At 38.3% G+C, this 17510-nt stretch overlaps 1 protein-coding gene across 1 annotated transcript in view; it reads left to right on the top strand.

Annotated features, from left to right (window-relative positions):
- Positions 1-53: 53 nt before the first annotated feature.
- The window catches only part of CCDC146 (coiled-coil domain containing 146), a 186793-nt gene continuing 169336 nt past the window's right edge, over positions 54-17510 (top strand). Inside the window, exon 1 of the mRNA XM_011927719.1 lies at positions 54-181. The gene's annotated coding sequence lies outside the window, so the exon portion shown is untranslated. The remainder of the gene's footprint in view (positions 182-17510) is intronic.

The raw sequence follows: 17510 nt of genomic DNA, 5'->3' as shown, positions 1-17510 counted from the left end.
GGTCACATGGGAGTCCAACTGGCCAATGGAAAGCACGGAAGGGGCAACGTGGGTAAAGCTGCGTGGTCACCTTGGATACCAAGGACGCGACTTCTTGTTTGGCGAGGGTGGAGCTTTGAAGTGAGACCCAGGAGGCCGAATCCCAAAGAGCCTAAAATAAGGATCAGGACCAAGGGAAGGGGTAAGAAAGTGCGCTTTTTAAGATGACAACTAGGGGCAAACTAGGAGTAACCTCTGTGGGTGTCAAGACCCACGCTTCACTAACCTAGTGCAGGCATCTCCAGGGAATAGAGAATGCCTTGGCAAGAGAGTAAAGAGCCTTTTACTCTTGGTGCTTTTTGAGGGAATTGCCTCTTTGGAAGTGTATTCCCTCCTATATTTCAAATATAGGAATAGAGTACTGGCTCCTTCCTGACCCTAAGACCTTACTCTTTGGGTTTTCATTTGCTCACTTTAAAAATGAAGATAATAATACTTTCCTTGCCTTGCCTCAAAGGGTTTTTGTAAGGATCAAGTAAGAAAATGGATGGGAACATGGTGCACAGTCTACAAAATTACCGTGTAAAGTACTGCATTTTTATTTCAACGTACTTAACATTGATTCTGAGTTACCAAGAAAATTATGAGAGATCAGAACTTGTTTTGAGAATAGCATTGATCTCTTTGACTACAAATGATCCTCAGTTTTAGAGTGTTAAAAAAAAAAAAAAGACACAAAAAAGAGAGTTACCATGGTGCGGTGGAAAGAACAGAGACAAGGGTCAGATTATTTTCCTGGCTCTGCTGTGTCACCTAGACCTGTTTCTTTAGTTTTAAAATGAAGAAAGATGGTTCTCAATGACCCTACAAGGTGTGTGTGTGTGTGTGTGTTTACCTTGTATAATTCTATGGGAAGTAAAATAATGGGAACAGAAAGATTTATTTTCTTCCTTCCTGCCTGGTTTCTCTCTCCCACTCTGTGCCCTTACTTCCTCCTAAAATTTATTCCCTAAATTATTTAGCCAAGACACCTGCAAACACTAACGTTTCATAAAATGCAAGTGCCTTAAAAAATTGAAGCTCTTACCCAAGTACAATGACCAGAATTCCTGGGGCAATCGTGATAGATAGACTGGGCTAAAGTCTCAGGTACTCTGCCAGCCACTATCTTTTTAAAAATTCAATGTTTTCTTAAGTTATCATTGCCTCTTTTCTGTCTTTCTAGTCCTTCCTCCCTCCGTATTCCTCCTTCAGTGAGGACTGACTCATTATAGGTGCTAGCTCAGGTTCAGCAAGGGCCCACTGCAATAGTTCTATTCTTGCCTTTGTGTTTCATTGGTTATAATTATTCCAAATAATCTTCAAACTATTTTTTAATGAAAACTGACAGGTGTAACTTTGAAAAGAAATTTGAAAAAGGCACTGGTTTAAGGAAGTTGAGAATGTACTCACATTTTCAGTAGAGGCACTAGACATTTTTAGATTAAATATTAATTCTTAATAGATAATTCTGTTTATATGGTAATTTTTCCTTTTCTGAGACAAACTAAGTTAATGGAATTAGCAACTGAACTATAATTTTCTATGTAGCATAATCATTATTTTACTTTTTCAAAAAAACAAATAGAATTGATTGAAAATTGACTTTTCTGATCACATGAGGTTGAAAATGGAGAAAATTATTATTAAGATTGATATAAAATATTTAAAGTTATGGACATTTAAAAACAGTATAATGAGTATCAAATCTGTCCACATATCAATAAAAGTTATATCTTCCATCTATATGACATAGTTGTCAAACCATGTTCACATGCATCATCTCACTGCATCCTTACTAATTAAGTGGGAAATTATTCTCCTCACACTATGTATGAGGAAACAGATTCAGAAACATTAAGATTAAGCAATTAGAAGATCTGGCCCTTTTATCACTCTACCAAAATGTCCTTCTATTTTCCTGACACCTTTGAAGAAAAAATGAAATTATTCACCTCATAAGTAGAAAATTATATACAACTTTTTTCTCCTTATTTAGAGTTTGTTTCTAAGATATTTTCACATCTTAGTTTTAAAAAGTCATTTCTGTGGTCATGAACATATACTTCTGGTAGGAGTGTTAAGTTAGTACAAAATTTTTAGAGTTCAATTCAGCAATAAGCATGAAAAACTTTTTCCATGACTCAGAAATTGTACTTTTGGGGATGTAAGCATAAAATTAGGGATACTCAAGAAATTACATTTTATAGGGTTACTTGTAAGAGAAAATAATTGCATCAATTTAAATGCTCCCTGGCCAGGTGCAGTGGCTCATACCTGTAATTTCAGCACTTTGGGAGGCTGAGATGGGTGGATCACCTGAGGTCAGGAGTTCGAGACCAGCCTGGCCAACATGGCGAAACTCTGTCTCTACTAAAAATTAAAAAAATTTGCTGGGCATGGTGACGGGTGCCTGTAATCTCAGCTACTCAGGAGGCTGAGACAGGAGAATCGCTTGAACCCAGGAGGTGGAGGTTGCGGTGAGCCACGATCACATCACTGCACTCCAGCCTGGGCAGCAAGAGTGAAACTGTCTCAAAAAAAAAAGTTAAATGCTCCCAAATAAGAGAATATTACATGAATTATTATACATCTGATATATTATGCAACAATTTCAACATTATATCTTGATATGGGAAATATTCCACATATAAAGTGACAAGAATAGATACATAATTGCATGTACAGTATGATCCCAATTGTGTAATAATAATAATAAATTTAACATAGAATTATACTTTACACAAACAATTCCAGAGGGATATATACCACTTGATAACAGTGGTTATCTTTAAGCAGTGATATGATGAGTGGTTACTGCAATTTTTTGTGTTATCAATAGTGAAAATATATTACATTTATATAAGAAAACAATTTTAAAGCATTTCTTCGCATGTATTGTTTCCTAAAACTGGCTCAAATAATCAGATGGGCAGAGGATTTCTTACCATCTAGATGTAAATGTCAATTAATATTTTATTTAATGATTTATGTTCAAAAAATGGACAGCAGAGGTCATGAGAGAGTTTTCAGAAGAAAAGGTAACCAAAACAAAGAGTTCAGAGAAAAGCCATAAGAATTTGTTAACTTTCTGATTTATAAACTATTTTAAAAATATATCTTATGACTTCTATTATTCTTGTGAAATATTAATAAACTCAACAATCTTAACTAATAACTATCAACATTGAGAAGTATTTAATGAATATATACAGGTACTAATTCTATTTGAAATCTCTATGTGAAACTGCAAATAGACACAGTTTTATTTCTTCGTTTCTAATCTGTATGGCTTTTCTGTTCTAGTGTTATTGCACTGGCTAAGACTGCCACTACAGTATTGAGTTGGAGTGGCAAAAGCAGAAATCCTTGATTTATTTCCTATTTATGAGGGAAAACATTGGGTATTTCAACAACAATTAGGAAGTCAGCTGTAGATTTTTAAAAGATGCCCTTTAGCAAGTTAAGGAAGTTTAATTTCTAATTTGCTTAGACTTTTTATCGTGAGTGAATGTTGCATTTTGTCAAATGCTTTTTCTGTATCTATGAAGATAAGCATATGGTTTTTCTTCTAATTTATTGATGTGGTGTATTACAGTGATTGTTTTTCAAGTGTTTCATTCCCTCAATAAACTACATTTGATCATGTTATTGTCAGGGAGCTTTGGGATGTCAATTTCCTGGCCAGAAACCTTTGTGGCCACAGCACCTTTGCCCAAATTCTTGTTCTGCATCCAGGAAGAATAAGGTACACAGACAAGTGAAGGGTGAACAAGATGAAGATGAACTTTATTAAGTGTTACAAGAGCTCAGAGGAGACCCACAGTGGGTAGCTCCTCTCTGTAGGAAGATCATCTGTCCAGTGTTCAGTTCTCATTAGAGAGGAGGCCCTGGAGAGGGTAGCTCCTCTCTGCTACTGGTTGTCCCGTTTTCTGCAGCTCTCAGTGGAGAGCAGGCCCTGGAGAGGGTGGCTCCTCTCTGCCCACAGGTTGTCTCTGAAGCTCTCAGCAGAGAGGGTAGCTCCTTTCTGCAGCTGGTCCTTACGTAATGCCTCTACCCTCTTCATCCTCTGGCCAGCTTCTGCCCTGCTCTGGCTAAGCCTAGGGCTTTTATGGACCTCAGAGGAGAGGAAGGGCATGCTGATTGGTCCATGGGTAGCCATGGGCTGCTGGAAGAGGCCCCATGAGTCTCCACACTGGTCTGCAGGACGGACAGCTGGCCCCCAGCCTTCAGGCCCTCCCTGGGCTGAAGGTAGGGCCTTTCTGGGGACCTGCACCCTTCCGCCCAAGAATCTGCCTGCCTCCTGCTGCCATTCATGGCCCCAGGGCTCAACCCCAACCTCACTCCAAGATCTGAGCCAGCTCCAGGAAAGGAGAGAGGTCAGGCAGCAGGAGCAGACACCCCAAGCCTGCAGGGATTGGGGGGCCTTCCCAGACCCCAGAGGGTGCAGGCTACAGAGATGCCTGAGTCCTGTGGGTGAGAGGGCAGTGGCAGCTGCACCCAGGGAGCTCCCGCAGGCCAACTCGGAAGGGGCGGGACTCCCCAGCTCCTGCCTACTCCATGTAGTGGGAGGCCCAGGTCTGCAGCTGCTGGTCGAGCGGCTGCAGCTGCACCCAAGAGGGCAGATCCTGCCTGCTCCCAGCCCTGCGTCAAGAGCACAGGGATGCTCCGATCTACAGCTGCGGTTTGGGCGGCTGTAGCCCCGCCCAGGAGGGTGGGGCTCCTGGCTGCTCCGTGGACTGGGAGGCCTGGGTCTGCAGTCCCAGGCTTGCCTCCCTGCTGCAGCCAGCGTTATCTTTTCTATAAATTGCTAGATTCAACTTGCTAAATTTGTGAGGATTTTTACGTATTATTTTCATGAAGGATATTGGTCCAAAGTATTCTTTCATGTCTTTTTCTGGTTTTGATATTAGGGTAAAATTAGAAGGGCAAATGTTGCCTCTTTTATTTATGGAAGATTGTTAGAAAACTGTTAATATAGTTTAGCTTTTTTTATCCTGCTCAGAAGTCAGTATGCTTTCTTTGTCTAAAGTCTCCAATTTGTAGATCTTCAGCCTTTCCTTGCTCTTTCTATTTTTTACTTTTGGAGCTCTCATTTAGACATATATTTTAATTTCTTATTCTGTCATCCATATCTCTTAACTGTGTTTACATGATTTATTCCTCTTCATCTTTTTGTGTTTCATTCTGAATGATTTCCTGAAATCTGTGTTCCAATTCATTAATTCTTTCCCAGTCTTTGCTAATCCGTTGTTTAATATCTGCATTGAATTTTTCATCCCAATGACAAATTATCATTTCTAGAATATTTATTTGGTTCTTTAAAAAATCTGTTTTATCTTATTTTAAACTGCCCTGTTCATTTTACTGTGGTTTCTTTACCTTCTCTTGCCTCTTTAATTATTTTAAACATAATTATGCGAAATTATTCTTGTCTGTTCTGTTTTTAGGTTGCTGTTTCTCTCTTGCTACACAAACAAACTCTGTCTCATGGTGGTTTATTTCCTGTCATGGCTTATAAATTTTATTTATAGCTCATCTTCAGTGGGAGTTCTCTTTTCTGAAAATCCTTTACATTCTAGATGATAATAAAAATTTTCTTGTTCCCTCTAGAACAATTTTGGATGTGCTTCAGTCAGAACTCGACCAATTTCCATGGTCATGGGCCAGGTTTTTGATTTTTATTTTCTTTTGTTTTTGCTTCATTTCCTTCTGTGCAAAGTAACTCATTCATACAAAAGAATAAAGTATGAATAAAGTCTAAAGAATAATAGTAAAAAGAACATCTTTATGCCTAACACCCAGTTTAAGAAATAAGACATACCAATAAGTTTGAGTTTCCTTTTTTCCTCCTTTATCTTCTGGCTTTCACTTAAAAGCAGGCTGAATTGAGAACTGTGTAGAAGAAAAGGGGCTCCTGCCACACAGAAAGTGTAGGGAAATCCCAAGCTTTTTTTCTTTTCTTTTTGGTCTGCTGGCCATGCCCCAAGGCCAGCTCCAAACACAGATTTGTACTGCCACTGCCAAGCTGTGAAGATTCCTAAGAATAAAAGAGATCACTGTCTCTCTGAATAGAGGAACTGGAAAGAGAGTGTGTGGGGGAATCCTCATGCTATTTCTCTTTTTTTCTTGATATTTTACCTCAAGGGCAGCCCCAACTACTTGGAAGTGAATGGCAGCATAAGGCAAATCTTTAAGACAGCCTGATCCTTCTGGCCATAACAAAGGGGCCCACAAAAACCGTAAAGTGTAGGAGAAATGCCATGTAGGAGAGAACTGGTGATCCTAATTTGGTGTTTGAAACTATGTGAGTAACAGGGTCAGCCCTACTCCTGCACAAACGTGGAGTACAGTAGGCCTCTCTTTGGCTTTGCTTTCTGAGGTTTCAGTTTCCCATGATCAACTGCAGTCTGAAAATATTAAATGGAAAATTCTGGAAATAACTCATAAATTTTAAATTGCACACACTTCTGAGAAGCATGATGAAATCTTGCACTGTCTCACTCCGTCCTTTGTGCAGCATATCCACACTGTCTATCCTACCCACCCAATTGTCACTCAGTAGCTTAGCTGTTTTGGTTATCAGATTTGCTGTTGATATCTCAGTGCTCATATTCAAGTAACCCTTATTTTACTTAATAATCACTCCAAAGCACAAGAGTAGTAATGCTGGCAATTAGGAGATACCAAAGAGAAGCCATAAAGTATTTCCTGTGAGTGAAAAGGTGAAAATTCTCAATTTAATAAGGAAAGAAAAAAAAGCTATATGCTGAAATTGCCAAGATCCAAGGTTAGAATGAATCTTCTGCCTGTGAAATTGTGAAGAATGAAAAATAAATTAGTGCATAGTGTATGTAGAGTTTGGTACTAATCCTGGTTTCAGTCATCCACTGGGGATCTTGGAACATATCCCCCATGGATAAAGAGATACCACTGTAATCTCTACTGATCTGTCTACAAGTTCACTGATCCTTCTCCTTGCTCAAATCTACCATTGAACTCCCCCAGTGAATTTTTCAATTATTATAATTTTCTACTTAGGAATTTCAATTTGGTTTCTTAAAAATTTCTACTTATTGATATTTTCTGATGAATTACATCGTACTCTTCTTTAATTCTTTAAATATGGTTTCCTTTCATTCTTCAAACATATTTATAACATCTGCTTTGAAATCACTGTTAAATTAGACACCTGCCCACTAGTCACTTAGTAGCCATCTCAGTTATCAGATCAACTGTTGATGTATCTCAGTGCTTGCATTCAACCACCCCTATTTTACTTCATAAGGGCCCCAAAGGACAAGAGTAGTGATGCTGACTACTTGGATATACCAAAGACAAGCCATAAAGTGCTTCCTTTAAGTGAAAAGGTGAAAGTTTTTGACTTAATAAGGAAATAAAAAAATCATATGCTGAGGTTGCTAAAATCTATGATAAGGACAAATCTTCTATTTGTGAAATTGTGGAGAAGACAATTTTGTACTAGTTTTGCTGTCACATCTCAAACTGCAAAAGTTATAGCCACAGTGCTTGTATAGGATATATAGGGTACTATACACAGTTTGAGGCATCCACTGGGGGAGTCTTATAAATGCATCCCATGCAGATAAGGGGAGGGCTACTCAAGAAAGCATAGTTAAGGCTTTGAGAAATGAGCTATGATAAAAATACCACAAAGGTCTCAGAACAACTCATGAGTGTTGCGTGTAATGTACAGACCCAAAGAGCATAGCAAAGGCTTTGAAAACTAAATATTGGAATTACTGTCCCTGAAGGCATGACAGAACTTGTGATCTGAGCCTAACCAGATTGACTGCTTACTAAAACAAACAAACAAACAAAAATCAGTATCTTTAGAAGATTTTAGCAGGACTCAGAGCTTAGAAGATGTTAACAGGACCCAGAGCTTCACAGCCAGCATAATATCCTTTTCTTTTTTTTTTTTTTTTTTTATGGAGTCTCGCTCTGTCGTCCAGGCTGGAGTGCAGTGGCACAATCTCGGCTCACTGCAACCTCTGCCTCCCAAGTTCAAGCGGTTCTCCCACCTCAGGCTCCCAACTAGCTGGGAGTACTGGTACGTGCCACCACACCTGGCCAATTTTTATAGAGATGGGGTTTCACCATGTTGGCTGGGCTGGTCTCAAACTCCTGACCTCAAGTGATTCTCCCACCTTGGCTTCCCAAGGCTGGGATTGCAGGCATGAACAGTGTAATAGTCAAATTGTCCATCTTAAAATCCCAAATTACTCAACATATCAGTAACAGGAAAATCTGGCCAAAATTTTCAAAGGAAAAGATACCACCCCCAAATTATCAAAGACTATTTACAATCACCAGAAACCTTGAAACAACCCAAAGTTCTCTCAGATGTGAGTGGAAAAACAAACTGTAGTACATCCACATAATGGAATGCTGCTCAGTCATAAAAAGTGACAATTGGTACACCCAACAAAATAGATAACAATCTCAAGAATAGGCTGGGTGCAATGGTTCACGCCTGTAATCTCAGCACTTTGGGAGGCCAAGGTGGGCTGATTACTTGAGGGCAGAATTTCGAGACCAGCCTGGCCAACATGGCAAAACCGCATCTCTACTAAAAATACAAAGATTAGCCAGGCATGGTGGTGGGTGCCTGTAGTCTCAGCTACTTGAATGGCTGAAGCAGGAGAATCCCTTGAACCTGGGAGGAAGAGGTTGCAGTGAACCAAGATCATGCCACTGCACTTAAACCTGGGCAACAGAGCGAGACTCCGTGTAAAAGAAAAAAACAAACTCAAGAACATTTTACAAAGTGAAAGAAGCTATACTGGAAAGATTACATACTACATGATTCCACTTTTATGATATTCTGGAAAAGGCTAAATAAAAACGATGGGGAGCAGATCTGTTGTTGCCAGGAGTTACATGTGGAGGTAAAGTTTGACTACAAAGGGGTATTGCATGAAAGAATTTACTTTGGTCCAGAGGAAGGGAAAGAACTGTTCTACATCTTGATTGTAGTCATGGTAACATGCGTACAAGCATTTGATAGAATGCACAGAACTGTCAACAAAAAGTAATTTTTACCCTGTGTAAATTTAAAAGTGAATTTCAAAAAATATGCATAAAAAGAAAACACCATCTGTGAAGCAGATGACCTTACAAGTGAATTCTACCAAACATTTTAAGGGAAATAATACCAGTTTTACACAAACTGTCTCAAAAATTAGAAAGGAGAGAACTCTTCCCAACTCACTTTATGAGACCAGTATCGTCTTGATAACAAAATTAGACAAAAATATTGCCAGAAAAGAACTAGAAAATAATCCCTCATGAACACAAACGCAAAATCCTTAACATTACATGAGCAAATCAAAATCAATAATATGGGAAAAGGATAATGCATCATGACCAAGTGGGGGTTTATCTCTCAAATGCAAGATTAATTTTATGACCAAAAATCAAGCAGTGGACCAGGTGTGGTGGCTCATGCCTGTAATCCCAGCAGTTTGGAAAGCCAGCGTGGGAGGATTGCTTGAATCCAGGAGTTCAAGATCAGCCTGGGCAATATAGTGAGTCTCGGTGTATACAAAAAAAAAAAAAAAAAAGAAGAGAAAAAAATTAGGCAGTCATGATGGCACACACATGTAGTCCCAACTACCCAGGGCACTGAGGCAGGAGAATCAGTTGAGCCCAGGATGTCAAGGCTGCAGTGAGCTGTGATTGTACCATCACACTCCAACCTGGGTGACAAAGTGAGACCCTGTCTCAAATAAATAAATAAATAAAATTAAGCAGTGTAATTCACCATTCACAAACTTAAAAAAGGGAAAATGTGATTATCTCAATAGATTTTCTTAAAAAGTGTTTGATGGGCCGGGCATGGTGGCTCATGCCTGTAATCCCAGCACTTTGGGAGCCCAAGGTGGGTGGATCACCTGAGGTCAGGAGTTCGAGACCAGTCTGGCCAACATGGTGAAACCCCATCTCCACTAAAAATATAAAATTAGCCGGGCATGGTGATGCATGCCTGTAATCCCAGCTACTGGGGAGGCTGAGGCAGGAGAATCACTTGAACCTAGGAGGCAGAGGTTGTGGTAAGCTGAGATCATGCCACTGCACTCCAGCCTGAGTGACAGAGCAAGACTCCGTCTCAAAAAAAAAAAATTTTTTTTGGCAGAACTCAGTGCCATTCCTGATAGAAACTCTCCACTAACTTGAAAGAGAAGAGAACCTCCAACAGCAGCCATCAATGAAAAATTTATACTTAGTGCCACACTTTAATAATGAAAGACTGAATGCTCTCCCTTTAAGATCTGGAGCAACTTTTGTTTTTGTTGGTGGTGTTGTTTTCAGATGGAGTCTCGCTTTGTTGCCCAGGCTGGAATGCAGTGGTGTGATCTCAGCTCACTGCAACCTCTGCCTCCCGGGTTCAAGCAATTCTCTTGCTTCATCCCCACTTAGTAGCTGGGACTACAGGTGTGCGCCACCACACCTGGCTAATTTTTGTATTTTTTAGTGGAGACGTTGTTTCACCATGTTGGCCAGGCTGGTCTCGAACTCAGGTGATCCACTCGCCTTGGCCTCCCAAAGTTCTGGGATTACAGGCATGAGCCACCGCGCCTGGCCTGGAACAATTTTTTTTTACCACTTTTATTCAGCATTGTACTGGAGGTCCCATACAATGCAATTACACAATAAAAGGAAATAAGAGAGCTTCTGGTTTGGGATTCTTCATGTAAGGAACTTGATGCTACTCCATCCTAACAAATAAAAAGCTAAACAGACTGAAAAATCAATTACATATGCTTAGGTACACACACACACACACACACTCACACACACATACATGCTTCTATATGAGTAAAATTAATGACACAATGATATAATTGGCAGGAGGGAGTAATTGTGATTATTTTGTTATTATAAGGTGAAGCAGTACACAGTTGTCCCTTGGTATCTGTGGAGCATTCATTCTAAGACCCCTGTGGATACCAAAATCCACACATACTAAAGTCCCTCTGCATACCCTGGATAAGACAAAAGTTGGCCCTCTGTCTTGGGGGATTTTCCATCCTGCAATCTGCATTTGGCTGTGGATGCAGAACTCTAAAAGAAGGAGGATTGACTGGATTTATTGAAAAAAATTCTTGTAAAAGTGGACCCATGCTGTTTAAACACATATTTTGCTAGAGCCAAATGTTGTGTCTTTTGAAAGTGGACTAAGATTAGTTGGAAATTAATACTGCAAATTTAGGGCTACCACTAAAAGAAAGAATTATAAATCAAATGCTGAAAAGGAGAGAAAATTGAATCATATAAAATTCTCAGTTAGAACCACCAAACAGAAAAAGAGTAGAAGACAAAAATAAGAACAAACAACAAGGGCAATTAATAAAAAATAGTAACAAATATGGTGGATAGTAATCCAACTACAGCAGATCTTCAAATAATGTTTTGTTCAACATTGTTTTATAGTAATATTGACAAAAAAATAAATTTCTGGCTAAGGCTGCTGTGTGTGTGTGTGTGTGTGTGTGTGTGTGGTGTGTGTGTGTCTATGGAGCATGCATGTTCTCCCCACATCTGCGTGGGTTTTCTCTGGGTATTCTGGTTTCCTACCACATCCCGAAGATGTGCATGTAGGTTAGTTGGAGAGTCCAAATTGTCCCTGTCTGAGTGAGTGTGGGTTGGGGGTGTGTATGTGTGTCCTGCAATGGAATGGCATCCTATCCAGGGCTGGTACCTGAGCTGCTGGGATAGGTTCCAGGTAGCTGAGACACAGAACTACAATAAGTGAATTGGAAAATGAAGACATAAACAGATACAAATTATTGCAAAATAAAAATTCATAAAGTATGTGATAATTATACAAATGCACAACAATAAATGCAGTATGAAAGCACTCAGTAAGCCCACCATATTTGTTGTTGTTTGTTTTTGAACTGCATAGTGGTAGAAGGTGCTTCTCACAATATTTTCTTTGCAAATATTTATTCCTTGATTTAACCCATCACAACTACAACCACCATTGCTCACTGGTTCACCAAAAATTGAGTAAAGAATTATCTTGCTTTTCTTAATCTTTCTTAAATATATGCATAGCCCGCATTTATTTCAATTTTTAATTTTAGAAGTGTTTTGAGACTTTATTTAGAAGTTTGGGTCAGGTGCAGTGGCTCACACCTTTAATCCCGCACTTTGGGAGGCCATGATGGGTGGGTTGTGTAAGCCCAGGAGTTTGAGACCAGCTTGGGCAACATGGCGAAACCCCATCTCTACAAAAAATACGAAAATTAGCCAGATGCGGTGGTGTGCGTCTGTAGTTCCAGCTATTCAGGAGGCTGAGATGGGAAGACTGTTTGAGCCCAGAAGATTGAGGCTGCAGCAACAGAGTGAGACCCTGAAAAATAAAGATAAAGAAAGAAAGAGAGAGAGGGCAAAAAAAAAAAAAAAAAAAGAGGAAGAAGAAGAGAAAAGAGAAAAAAGAAAGTCGGTAATGTTTTTCCGTAAGAACTTGTTTATATCAGATAGCCTATAGTAATACTGGTTTTGTTATGCATTGTCTTGCTTAAAGTCTCAGTTTCTGAGAGCCTGTCAACAACATTAAGTGAGGACTTAATATATATCAGTAATCACTTTGAACAGCAATGATAAATGCACCAATTAAAAGACAGAGATTGTCAGAGTTGATGAAAAAAACAAGACCCAACCATAGGATGTCTACAAGATATCTACTTTAAATATAAGACATATACATTTAAAGTAAATGGATGGAGAAAAATATACCCTGTTAACACTAATCAAAAGAAAGCAGAAATAGCTATATTAATTTCAAACACAGTTGACTTCAAAAAAGGAAAGTTATCAGTGATAAAGGCATTATATAATGATAAAGGAGTCAATTGTTCAAGAAGATCTAATAATCCTTAACACATGTGCACCTAACAAGAGCATCGAACGAGGTGAGACAAAACTGATTGAGCTGCAAGAAGACATATTTAAATCCACTATTATAATTAGAGACTTCAACATCCCCCTATCAGAAATGGACAGATTCAGCAGGTAGAAAATCAGTAAAGACACAGATGAATTCAACAGCACCATCAATCAGCTGGATATAATGGACATCTGTAGACTACTTTATCCAACAACCACAGAAAACACACTCTTTTCAAGCTCACATGGAACATTCTCTAAGATAGACACATTCTGGGCCATAAAACAGCACTTAACAAATTTAGAAGACTAGAAATCACTCAGTGTCTGCTCTCTGTCTACAAAGGAATTAAATTAGAAAGCAATAACAAAAATATAACCAGAAAATCCCAAAATATACAGACATTAAACAACACATTTCTAAATAATACATGGATCAAAGAAGGAATTTCAAGACAAATTAAAAAATATTTTGAGGCTGGGCATGGTGGCTCATGCTTATAATCCCAGCACTTTGGGAGGCCAAGGCAAGAGTATTGCTTAAGTCCAGGAGATTGAAGTCACAGTGAGCTATGATTGTGCCACCACCTGTCTCAAAAACAACAGTAACAACAACAACTGAAACCCTTTCAATTCAATGAAAGTGAAAACAACATGTCAACATTTGTGGAATGCAGTGAAAGCAGCGTTTAGAAGGAAATTATGTAGTATTGAATCCATATTTTAGAAAAGAAGAAAGATCTAAAATTGTTTCCACCTTAGAATACTAGAAAAAGAAGAGCAAGTTAAATCCAAAGTAAGCTGAAGAAAATAAATAATAAGAATTAGAGCAGAAATCAATGAAATTGAAAACAGGGACTCAATAAAGAAAATGAAATGAAAAGCTAGTTCTTTGAAAAGATCAGTAAAATTGATAAGCTTCTAGTGAGTCTGATTCAGAAAAAAGAGAGAAGACACAAATTACTAACATCAGAATGAAAGGGGGGACATCACTACAGAACCCGTGGACATTAAAAAGACTTTAAAAAGGAATACTATGAACAGCTCTGTATCTACAAATTTGGTAACTTAGAAAAAATGGACCAATTATTTGAAAGATATAACATGCCAAAATCCATATAAGAAGAAATAGACTCTCTGAATAGGCCTATATCTGTTAAATAAATTGAATAAATAATTAATAACCTTCCAAAATAGAAAGCACAAAGCTCAAATAGGTTTACTGGTGAATTCTATCAAACGTTTAAGGAAAAAATTATACTAATTCACTATAATTTATTTTGGTAGACAGAAGAATACTTCTGAATCACTCGGAGGCCAGCATTATTCTAATGCCAAATCTAGACAAAGACATTAAAGAAAACAAAATTATGGACCAATGTCTCCCATAAACACTAAGTGCAAAAATCCTCAACAAAATTGAATCAACGATGTATAAAAATAATTATATACCACCACCAAATGGGATTTATTTCAAATATGCAAGGCTGGTTCAACACTAAAAAATCAATAGATGTGATCTACCACATCAACAGGCTAAAAAAGAAAAATCATATGACCATATCAATAGATGCAGAAAAATTATTTGACAAAATGCAAAGCCCATTTGTGACAAAAAGCAAACTCTCAGTAAGTTAGGACTAGAAGGGAGCTTCCTCAACTTGCTAAAGAATATCTATATAAAACCTGTAGCTAACATCATACTTAAAGGTGAGAAACTAGAAGCTTTTACACTAAGATCAAAAAACAAGGCAAAGATGTCCCCTGTCACCACTCCTTTTCAACCCTGTGCTGGAAGTTATAGCTGAATGCAGTAAGACAAGAAAAGTAGGTAAAAGATATAGATTGGGAAGAAAAAAAATAAAACTGGATTTATTTGCAGATAACATGATTGTCCATGTAGAAAAAGTATCAACAACAACAAAAACTCCTGAGACTAATTAGCATTTATAGCAGAGTTGTAGGATGTAAGTTTGTTTTGCAAACATCAATCACTTTCCTACACAGCAGCAATGAACAAGTGGAATGTGAAATCAAAAACAAAATATTTCCATTAGAACTCCTTAAAGTGAAATACTTAGGTATAAATCTAACAAAATAAAGATATATAAAGAAAACTAAAAAATTCTGATGAAAGAAATCAAAGAACCTAAGAAATGGAGAGATATTTCATGTTCATGGAGAGAAAGACAGTATTTTCAAGATGTTAGCAGTTCTTCCCAAATTGACCTGTAGATTCAACGCAATCCCAATCAAAATCTCAGCAGCTAATTTTGTGGATATCAACAAAGTTATCCTAAAGTTTATTTTAAGAGGCAAAACGCCCAGGATAGCCAACCCAATATTGAAGGAGAAGAACAAAATTGGAGGACTGAAACTACCCAACTTCAATGCTTACATATAACTCAAATATATGTAGGTTCTGTGTCTTAGTTCAGGCAACTGTAACAAAAATGCTATAGACTAGGTGGCTTAAATAACAGAAATTTATTTCTCACAGTTCTGGAAGCTGGGCATTCTGAGATCACAGTATTGCTGGTGATACTGACCATGCTGGCATGGTCAGTTCTGATGAGGCCTTCGTCCTGGTTTGCAGACAACAGTCTTCTTGTTATTCCTCATATGGTGGAGATAGAGAGGAAGGAAGCTATAAAGCTACAGTAATCAAGACAGTGTGGTACTGGCAAAAGAGTGGACAAATAGGTCAATAGAACAGAATAGAGGGTTCAGAAATAGACCCACATAAATATAGTCTACTGAATTTTGACAAAGGAATAAAGGCAATACAATGGAGTAAAAGATAGTATTTTCAACAAATGGTGCTGGAGGGCGGCACTTGCAAAAAAAAAAAAAAAGAGGTATTGGAAGAACTGGACATGTACATGCAAAAAAAGAAAAATGAATCTAAACACAGATCTTACACTCTTAACAAAAATGAACTCAAATGGATTTTGACCTAAATGTAAAATGCAAAACTATGAAACTTCTAGAAGATAACATAGGGGAAAACCTAGATGACCTTGGGTTTGGTGAATACTTTTTAGATACAACTCCAAAGGCATAATCCATTAAAGAAATCATTGATATGGCCGGGCGCGGTGGCTCAAGCCTGTAATCCCAGCACTTTGGGAGGCCGAGATGGGCGGATCACGAGGTCAGGAGATCGAGACCACCCTGACTAACACGGTGAAACCCCGTCTCTACTAAAAACTACAAAAAAACTAGCCGGGCGAGGTGGCAGCGCCTGTAGTCCCAGCTACTCGGGAGGCTGAGGCAGGAGAATGGCGTGAACCCGGGAGGCGGAGCTTGCAGTGAGCTGAGATTCGGCCACTGCACTCCAGCCTGGGTGACAGAGCGAGACTCTGTCTCAAAAAAAAAAAAAAAAAAAGAAATCATTGATAAGCTGAACTTCACTGAAATTTAAAAGTTCTGCACTGTGAAAGACAGTGTCAAAAAATGAGAAAACCCACAGGCTGGGAGAAAATATTTGCATAAGGCACATCGATAAAGGACTATTATCCAAAAAATACAGAGAACTCTTAAAAATTCAAAAACAGCAACAAAAAGATGTAAAAATGGGCCAAAGACCTTAACAAAAATCTTAGCAAAGAAGATATACAAATGGCAAATAAGCACGTGAATACATGCTTCACATTGCAGGGAAATGCAAGTTGAAACAATAGTAAGATACTATCACACACCTATTAGAATGGCCAAACTCCAGAACACTGACAACACTGTAAAGCTGGCAAGAATGTGGAGCAACAGGAACTTTCATGTATTGCTGTGAAAAAGCAAAATGCTATAGTCACTTTGGAAGATAGGTAGCTTCTTACAAAACTAAATATACTCTTAACATATATCCAGCAATCATGCTCCTTAGTATTTACCCAAAGGAGGTGAAAACTTACGTCCCTATAAAAATCTGCACATAGATGTTTACAGCAGTTTTATTTGTTTATGATTGCCAAAACTAGAAGCAACCCAGATGTCCTTCAGTAGGTGAATGAATAAATAAACTTTGACACAACCAGATAATACAATATTATTCCATAATAAAAAGAGATGAACTGTCAAGCCATAAAAAGACATGGAGGAAACTTAAGTGCATATTACTAGGTGAAAGAAACCCATCTGAAAAGTCTACACATTGCATGACTTCAGCTATATGACATTCTGGAAAAGGCAAAACTGTGGAGACAGTAAAAAAAGATAGTGATTGCCAGGGAGTTTGGGGTGGGTGGGGAGAGATGCATAGGCAGAGCACAGAGGATTTTTAGAGCAGTGAAAACGTTCTGTATGGTACTATAATGATGGATACCTGTCATTACACATTTGTTCAGATACCTAGAATGTACAACACTAAGAGTGAACTCTAATGTAAACAATGGACTCTGGATGATTATGATGTGTCAATGTAGTTTCATCAGTTGTAACAAATGTGCCACTCTGGTGGGGGATGTTGATGATAGGGGAAGTTATGCACATATGGAAACAAGGAGTATGCAGGAAATCTCTGTACATTTCCTTCAATGTTGCTATGAATCTAAAACTATCCCCACCCCCAAAAAAAA

The sequence above is a fragment of the Colobus angolensis genome, unplaced genomic scaffold, assembly GCF_000951035.1.
Source record: "Colobus angolensis palliatus isolate OR3802 unplaced genomic scaffold, Cang.pa_1.0 Scaffold74, whole genome shotgun sequence".
In the NCBI taxonomy this organism is placed as follows: domain Eukaryota; kingdom Metazoa; phylum Chordata; class Mammalia; order Primates; family Cercopithecidae; genus Colobus; species Colobus angolensis.
Note: the sequence above shows the minus strand (reverse complement) of the source record. Positions and strands in the feature narration are given on the sequence as shown.